Below are 8,972 nucleotides of genomic sequence, written 5' to 3'. Positions count from 1 at the left end.
ATTTTTACATTAGAAAAATCACAGGGCACAAACAGAAATGTCACAAAAAGCATAGGCTACTGAAGATTTTTCCCCGTGCACCAGGCATAGCGGAATTGGCTTGATTTGTCCCCAATATACCTTTTACTACTCATGCTAGGACATTCATCTGGGTCAGAATTTTCTCCAGGACCCAGGTCAGATTGAATACTTTTTCTTTTCAAATATTTATCTATTGCTATTATGCGCTGCGTTGTTTCACTCGTGTCATGACCATGTAATTTCTTTTTCGCCTTCTTCTGTTTTACCGGCAGTTGGCAACCCATTTAATTGGAGCAAGAAATTGCACTGCCCTCTAGTGGAAGAGAATGTAATTGTGTTGCCAGGTGAAACCCGATAGTCTTCCACGGCACACCTGATTATTTCTCACAGCACACCTATGTGCCGCGGCACAGTGGTTGGGAAACACTGAGCTAACTGACTTTTTGCCAGCTTGTGTAAAATGTAAGTATCCCTCTTGAATAGATTTTATTCAATCAGATGGTTCACAAGGCTGCACAAAAAGGTTCAAAAATGGCTCATGAGAGAGCATGTTGCTTTGCCCTAATTATAAGACTAATTGTTATAAGATAGTTATAGATTATTTTATAGATGTATTTATTTTTTAATAAATAAATCTTACATGGACTCCGAAGAGCTAAGTGATTTCAACTATTAGCTGGGCTCACGATAACTATTAGTTTTGTTATGCAGCTCAGCTAGCCCAGGTTAGCTGTCAAATAGATATTTTGCTGAGTCACATTTTCCTTATGCACGAACTATTGTGTTTTTTTTTTAAAAAAAAAATAATACTTATACTTGATTTGTTTTAGCTCCAAAATTTGGATAGCTAGACTAAACTTAGCTATACAAAGACTAATTTTTGAGTTTGAGTTTTTGATTCTCCAGTTATTTTACCTATATTTGTGGTTAGAGAAGCTCTGAGCTCTGTTGGTCGCTTTTATCCAGTATGTAAGAGAGCGCAATCACCCCTGCTTGACTCTCTCTGTGTTTGTTGAGCAGTTATGAGTAATAAGCCCATACCTGACTTGGTGCCATTACATCACTGACTTGTGATAAATCTACTTTAGTGGCCAGTGTAAAAATGACATCTAGGGTGATTAAACCACTGATTTGTCACCTGGAGCCTATCTTTGTTAAACACTACCACACCAATCTGCACACTTGAGTAAATCAACTGACACATTGACCCCAAGAACCACTGAAAAAAAGGGCTGGAGGCAATGTACTGTCTATGAAAGCATCTAATTTGTAAGATTTTTTACTTCAGTTTTCTTTACTTCTGCAGGTTCCACAGAGTAAAGGAAAACTGAAGTGAAAAGCAAAAAGAAATTGTAACCTCTACATATTTTTACATGTCATAATTTTTTAAGTGTGTACCCCGTCTGTGTCCCTAGAACATCTGGGATAGGCTCCAGCCTATCCATAACCCCGATCTGGATAAGCAGAAGAAAATGAATGGATGGATAATTGAGTTCCTGTGTATTTTTCACCACAGAAAATGCATTTATTGCCTTCATAACAAAGCACAGCTGTGCTTTGTTTGATGTCATTATTAGCTTCCTTTTGTCAAACATTTGCCCTCATAAACATCTACATTCTGAAAGCCGGGCTTTGTTAATTAGATACTTGAATTGTCCAAAGGGACCTCTTCTGATGTTTATGTAAGTATCTGTGCTCTTATTATAAAGAGTCAGTGATTTTGTTGACTCATCCTGCATTCCAGGTACAAAATAACTGTCAGTCCTTCCCGTCTAGATGGTTCTGAAGAGGTTGGTTTCATCATTCAGGTATGGTACCAATTTTGCCCATTGTGAATAGATTATAGTAATAGCATGTGAACAGTATTGTCTCAAATTTTAAGATTCACAGCTAACGTTGAAGAAAATTGCTATGTCACAATATGCAGATTTGAGCCATTCTTATTGAGCATGGTAATCAGCCCTCCTGATTTGTCAAACTGAACAGTAAAAGGCTTTTGAGTGGATGTCTCTTAGCACAACATCAGCTTTTCTGCTGCCAGAGGCTCAGCCACGGTCTGATGTCTAGGCTGGCAAACAAACACCTTGCCTTTGTTGTTTACTACATTCTCCCTAAGTGGAACTGATAGCAAAGGTTACAAAAATGACAGTTTTTTTTCCTGCTGAGCTAAAGCATGTCCAGCAGAGGGCAGGGAAAACCTGGGGCCGTTTTTTGTTTGATGTACAGATTAAACTCTCTTTCTGATAGATGAAAATAGCTCTTCTAAGATATTACACTCTGACCTTTGAGCCAAGTGGATTTTTTTTTCAGACACTGCTGAAGTCACTGGGCCTCTTCCAGTGTTTCTTATTAAATTTATGATCACCTGTCTCAATCATTTTGTTCTGCCCTTTTCTACTGCAATCGTAAAGAGAAGCAGCGTGATCATGTGATACGCCTTTTATCTGCATCCGTCTGCATCAATCTTCTCTGTTTCTGTCCGGTAACTGTAATCAAATCTTTGAGTCTCTAAGAGGCCATGAAAACGACTCTACTGTATTTCTCCACCCATGCTCCTCCCTTTGACCTCCCTCTTCCATCACCCCCACTTACAGCATCCTGCCTGGCCTCATGAGCTAATGCCCAAATGACATTTAGAAATTACAGATGCTGCTGACCACCGAGAAGATGCTCCGACTGGATAGACAGAAATAGCGGATATGATAAAGATGGATTGAAAGAGGGAGATGGAGATAGTGGAAATGATTAAAATGAAGACATTTAAATGAGTACAGACACACTGTGCTTGATGAGCAGAAACCGACGTTAATAGTATGGTGTCTTAAAATTTTAAACATCACTTTCATGAAGATATCTTATTTAAAATGTAAAGAGTCAGAAACTTTTGTTCTGCATCAAGAAGTTTAATTTTGAACAGATTAGTTATTTATCCTGGTGTAACCACGAGACTGACGCAGCCATCACCCACTGGTTAGTGAAGTCCTGTTGTGAAGCCTCAAGCTGAGTGTTTTCACAGGAGCCTTCGTGGTGTTTTGAAACTAGCTGTGACTAACAAAGGATGACTCTGAAATATGAGTGTGCAGATGATTTTTCACCCAATCTTAATTGCACAGTCGACCTGGCCTAAAGAAAACCCTACTTTATCCTCCTTTTTTACTCTATTAAGGACCATAATTTATATAAGCTCATTATATTATACTGAATGTGATGTGGGATAAGCAGCATAGGGCATAAACTCATCAGATTAAGGTTTATTGTTTGTACTAGTGTTTAAGATCATCTTCCCACCAAACTAAAGCTACATCCATCTTTCATATACAGTCTGTTCCTAGAGGCATATTTGGTTGGTTGGACAGTGAATTTGTGGCACTTATCAATAGTTCCCCCTTTTTACGGTCCTCCAAAGGGCTCAATCAATAGATGTAAATTGTATTGTGAAGATGGTTCACCAAAATAGGTTTGATCACTTTCAGTCATGTGAAAAAAATATTTTTTACATAGGATTAGTAGCATCTAAGTGCTTCTAGTCAGATGCCTTTGATTAACTGATCATCAGCAAGTATGAACACCTCTATAAAAGCAGACATTTTGGCAGTTTTTTCAGGTTTCTGTCAAGGAGGAACAATATCAGAAATTATTTTAAAGAAGTCATTGTTAATGCCCATCTGGGAAGGGTTATCAGCTCATTTCCAGACAAATGGAAGTTCATCATTCCACAGTGAGAAGGATTATTTACAAGTTGAAAACAATCAAGATAATTGCCAATCTTCCCAGGAGTGGACAGCAAATTCACCCCAAGGTCAGACTGCAATGCTCAGAGAAACAGCAGAAAAATCCAAAGCTATCTCAGACTCTATAAGCCTCAAATAGCATATTGTAGGTTAAAGTTTATAACATTGCAATTAAAAAAAAGACTGAACAAGTTTGGCTTTCTTGAAGGGGTTGCCAAGAAAAAATCTGCACCTAAAAACAAACAAACCAACAAAAAACTACAAACCTTCTGGAACAATGTTGCAATCTGTCCAACAGCTAAAGCTTGGTCCAGACTGGGTCTTGCAACATGACAGTGATCCTAAGCAAAGCAGCAAACAGAATGTGTTCTAATGACCCAAAGTCCAAACCTCAACCCAAAGTCCAGCCCAAACTTCAACCCAACTGATATGTCAAGCTGTGCATAAATTAATACCTGCAAATCCTGATGAACAAAAGCAACATTTTATAGAAAAGTGGGCCAACATTTTTCCACAACAATGACTGATAAAGTCATACAAAAAAATGATCACTCCAGCAGAATCATAGATTGTATTTAGTTGATCAAATTAGTGTATTGAGTCCTGCTAAAATGTTCTTTTTCAGATGACTTTAATTGCAGATAGTCATTTTTTAAAAAACACTTTAATTAGACTTACTTCTTTCAGACCATCTCCAGCCTTCACATGAAGTCTCTTTTGGGTTGAAATGTAAAATTCATCTGAACACCTCCGAGCACCTGTTAACACCCACAATCTGCGATTTGGTAGATGTAAATTGAAAGAGCTGTCAATCAGAGTCTATACTAATTGCTGTTATGGCTGTTTAAAAGATTGAACATGATTAGTCATTTGTTTTTAGAAGTGGGTAGATCTGCTGCGTCCCATTCTGGCACACATATCTTCCCACCATAACTGGAGATAGATAAGTAAATAAATAATACAGAAGGATGGGAAATAGAAACGAAAAGACAGTCTCTTTATTAATGGATGGCCTCCACCAAAACAGATGGACTGGGGGATGGGAGGGGTGGAAGAAGAGGAGGACGGGAGGGTTTGGATAAGTACGAACTCAGAGAGGAGCCCTATTCATGAATATCTGCCCGGCGTCCATATAGGTTTTGTTAGTAATGGAGGATAGACGTCACGCATATGGGCAAACATGAGGCAAAATGAAATGCATATTTCAAATATGGACACAAACTACATAACAGCCTCTAGATGTAAAATCCTTAGAGGTGCTGTCCTCTTGTCAGCCTGTGCCATATTCCCCTCATCTGTCCATCTTGTGCATGTTTTAAAGTGTATGTGTTGGCTTGCACTTTTTAACCCCTGGAGGATTTCCCCTCCTTCAACTCTGTAGGTGCAGAAAATAGCCTGACAACAAAATGGGGCTATATACTTTCAAAAGACTCCATTCATTCTCTCCACCTTCCTCTTTCTATCCTTCACACACGCTATTCTGATTTCTATTAATCTTTTAGCGACACTAATTACTACTTTTGTTATCAGAAACTGCCCCGAGCCCCCTATATCTCCGCAGTCCTTCATTTTCTATTCTGCTCTTCCGTCCTCCCCGGGGAGACGTTTATTCATTCCTTCACTGCTCGTCTCTCGCTGGACTGGTAATGGGGATTAAAGGCTAATTGAGGCTTAATTGAATAATGGATTAGGACATGAACATAGTTGTTTTTTTCAGTTTTATTGAACTTTTTCTAAGAAATCATGGCATGCTGTTTGTCTCAGTAGGCTTTACCTGTAGCTACATGTGCATGGAAACTATTGAAATCCTGGTTGAACTGACAGGATGTGTAATTGTATGCTAACCATATTTTTTAAGTAATGTGCAAAAGTCTTGAGCTACCCCTAATGTCTTTCTATATTTTGCTCCCAAGGAACCAGACTTTCTTCTACTTTTTAAATTATCTGTAAAACACATTGGAGGCTCTGCCATGGGTTAGGGCTGCACTTTATACAGTGGTATTAGGGATTGCTTCAAAATTGATGTAACTATTAATGCAGGAAAGTACAGTCAGATTTTGATCTACCATGTGATACCATCTGGAAAGCATCTGAATCAAAACGGCTTCTTTTTCATGACAATAATCCCAAACACAATGCCATACAGTAAAGGCATACCTGGACAGAAAAACAGAGTGGAACTCTACCAGTCATGGATTGGCCTCCCAAAAGCCTCCACCTCAACATTATTGAAGCATTGTGGGATCATCTTGACAAAGAACTGAACAAAAGACAGCCAGCATCCAAAGAAGAGGTTTCTACCATAATATTGGACATTCTAACATGGCAGTCTATGGAGCCTGACTACAAACTGTATGTTAAAAATAAACATAGCCTTCATGACATCACCTGCTATTTTTGGAATTTGCATTGTGAAGCTTCAGGATATTGTGCTAAATGATCAGCTTGTGAGCACAGAAGATATCACAGTGAAAGCAGGCGGATCATTGCTTTAACTCCATTTGTTTGTGCACCTCTCAGTCAAAGCAGCCACGTCCCAATCTTTTCACCAGGCTGTGAACACGGTTTTTTTTTTGTTTTGTTTTTTTTAAAGATGTTTAGCATTTCAATGTGGGAGTGTGTTTCTATACACAATTTGAGGAACCGCAGTTTATAGCAGCTCAGCATTAGCTTCATCTTTCAGATCTAGGTGATAGTGGCAACCAAGATTTCATGTTACAGGACACAGAATTCTGTGGGTAAAAAAAGAACAACAAAGACACAGAAAAAACAAACTCTCATTTTTGTGATAAAGTATTCTGGGTATAACTAAAATTCCTTTTTCCATCATTTTATTAGAAATGGTGATCTGTCTTTATGTTGCACTCTGAACAGCAGTAAAACAACATGTGACCTTGTGGAGAAGTTGGAGATGTGCGGCTTGTTGCCTCCATCCTTTCATCTTATGGTTAATGTCAGCTGCTCCGTATTCTTCCATTAGCTACTCTTTGTAATATTTCAAACCAATCCACTGTCCAAAAAAGCTGAAAAGGCCAGTTATCCTACTTTATAGAGGCATTTTCCCTGAAAGACCGAGGTAAGCTTTACTCTTTCTAACAAACCTGTTGCATTTGACTGCTTTAAAAAGTCAGCTGGCACTTTGTTCACGTCAAACGTTTTTCTAATGAGAAATCTTCTGGCCACATGTGGTGAAGGTTTTTTTTTTTCAAATTTAAAAGAAATCAGCATCGCTTCATCCACCTTAGTAGCCTTCCAGGTCTTTTTGGTGTTGCGGAGCTTGGTATTGCATTTCTTCTGTTTTAAGATTTTAGGTTTTAAATTGTCCACTCCAAACGTTTAGGGGGTCTGCTACGTGTTTTCCCCCAACCTAATTATGGCCTACTTAATTTCCATTGACACTTCATGAATCATGATCCAATGTAGTGAAGCAAAAAAATAAAATGACAAAAACTGCATCCAAATACTTGGACCTGACCATATGGACATACTTTGGCCAACAGTTTAGTCATAACTGAGTTACCTGATCAGGGATACTGCCATGTATTTAGCACCTTCAAGTCTGAGATCACAGATCTCAGTTGTAAGAATGTGGTTTGCCCACTCTGGGTTGGGAATGAGTTATTGCTGCTGAGCAGTTCAAGTATATCAGGGTCTTGTTGAAGAGTGGGGGAGAGAGTCCGGCAGGAAGTTGACAGATGGATTGGCACAGCATCTCCATGGACGTGCTCCTCTGGATCCAAAGGAGCCAACTGAAGTGGACCAAACATCTAATTGGGATGCCTCCTGGGTATCTCCAGGAGAGGTGTTCTTGATATATTCAGCCGGGAGGAGACTTTGGGAAAGACCAAGGACATGCTGGAGAGATTATGCCTCAGTGTAAGAGAACCTCAGAAAGTTTGGGCATCTCCGCTTAACTGCTGCCCCTACGAACTGGACACAAATAAGTAACAGGATATAAAAAATGAAATGTATGGCTTAATTTTACTAGATGAAAATGTTTAAGATTGTCCCTTTAAGCAATTGTGGGTTTAGTAGCTCAAGATCTTCTAGTAAGCAACTACATAAGCGTATAACACTGAGATGGCCCTTCCTTGAACTGAGGGTTGATGGTGCCTTTGGAAAGATGAGCTTTTCCATCCATTCATCAGACCTCACGATTCCGATCAGTCGCTCACATTACCAGCATATCGCCGTTTACTGTGTGACGAATTGGGTCTTTATATGTGCTAACAGGAAAAAATTGTGGTATCCAGATATTTCATCTTGGATGTTAAATAACCTCAAATCAAACATACCAGATAATCAAACCACCTCTGACATCCTGGGAGAAAACGAGCAAAAGACATTTAGAGGTATTGATGCTTCACAGGTTAATTGCATCATTTTTATTAAATAAACTAATTATACTGGCTAATACTAATGCATAACAGAGATACATGTTTGCACTGACTGGCACTAAAAGATAATTATCTATCACAGGTGTAACAGATGGCAAACCTAGACTTCTATTAGTGCTCAAATAATGTAGAAATTTCCAATCTCCATAAATTGATATCTACATATTATAAGAGATTATGAAATGTAAATGTTTCTGCTTTCACTTTTCAGCCCTTCCAGTTTGTAAGTGTTACTGACCGCTCACATTTGAGCAGGCTTAGGTTGTATGCAGTCCACGTGGAGAGCAAAAGAAATCACTCATAGTCGGACAATGGCTGGCATCTTGAACCAGACAGCTTCACTACACTGGATGCCCTAAAAAACTGTCCTGACTGTTATTCCAAGAGGCGGCGGTCTATGGGTTCTCAGAATGGTACATTTCTGACTAAAATTGATTTTTTTTCACTTGAACATCAAACTAGGTTTAAAAATGCAATAAGACAAAATGACAGTTTAACAGCAATCCTTTGGTTTTTGCACACTGCACAAAACCTTTTGCTGCAAGCGTCTTTTCTTTCTTTAGTTTAAAGCGGTGCACTGTTTCTTTTCATTTAATCCAAACATGGTGAGTAAAGAGCATTTTTGTTGTTGTTGTTGTTTAGTTTGTTTCTTTTCATTTTTTTGTGTTGTCTTTTGAGTCTGTGTTAAATCCGAACAGCCTTGATGTATGATATCTGGGGAGAACAGGGAGCCATTAGTGGTCCCACAAAGACAGAGCAGAGCCTGCCTGACTATTTGATTTCAGGGCTTTAAATACAAAGACACACAGACAGACAAGACGAG

This window comes from Pelmatolapia mariae, linkage group LG9, assembly GCF_036321145.2.
Source record: "Pelmatolapia mariae isolate MD_Pm_ZW linkage group LG9, Pm_UMD_F_2, whole genome shotgun sequence".
NCBI lineage: Eukaryota > Metazoa > Chordata > Actinopteri > Cichliformes > Cichlidae > Pelmatolapia > Pelmatolapia mariae.
Note: the sequence above shows the minus strand (reverse complement) of the source record.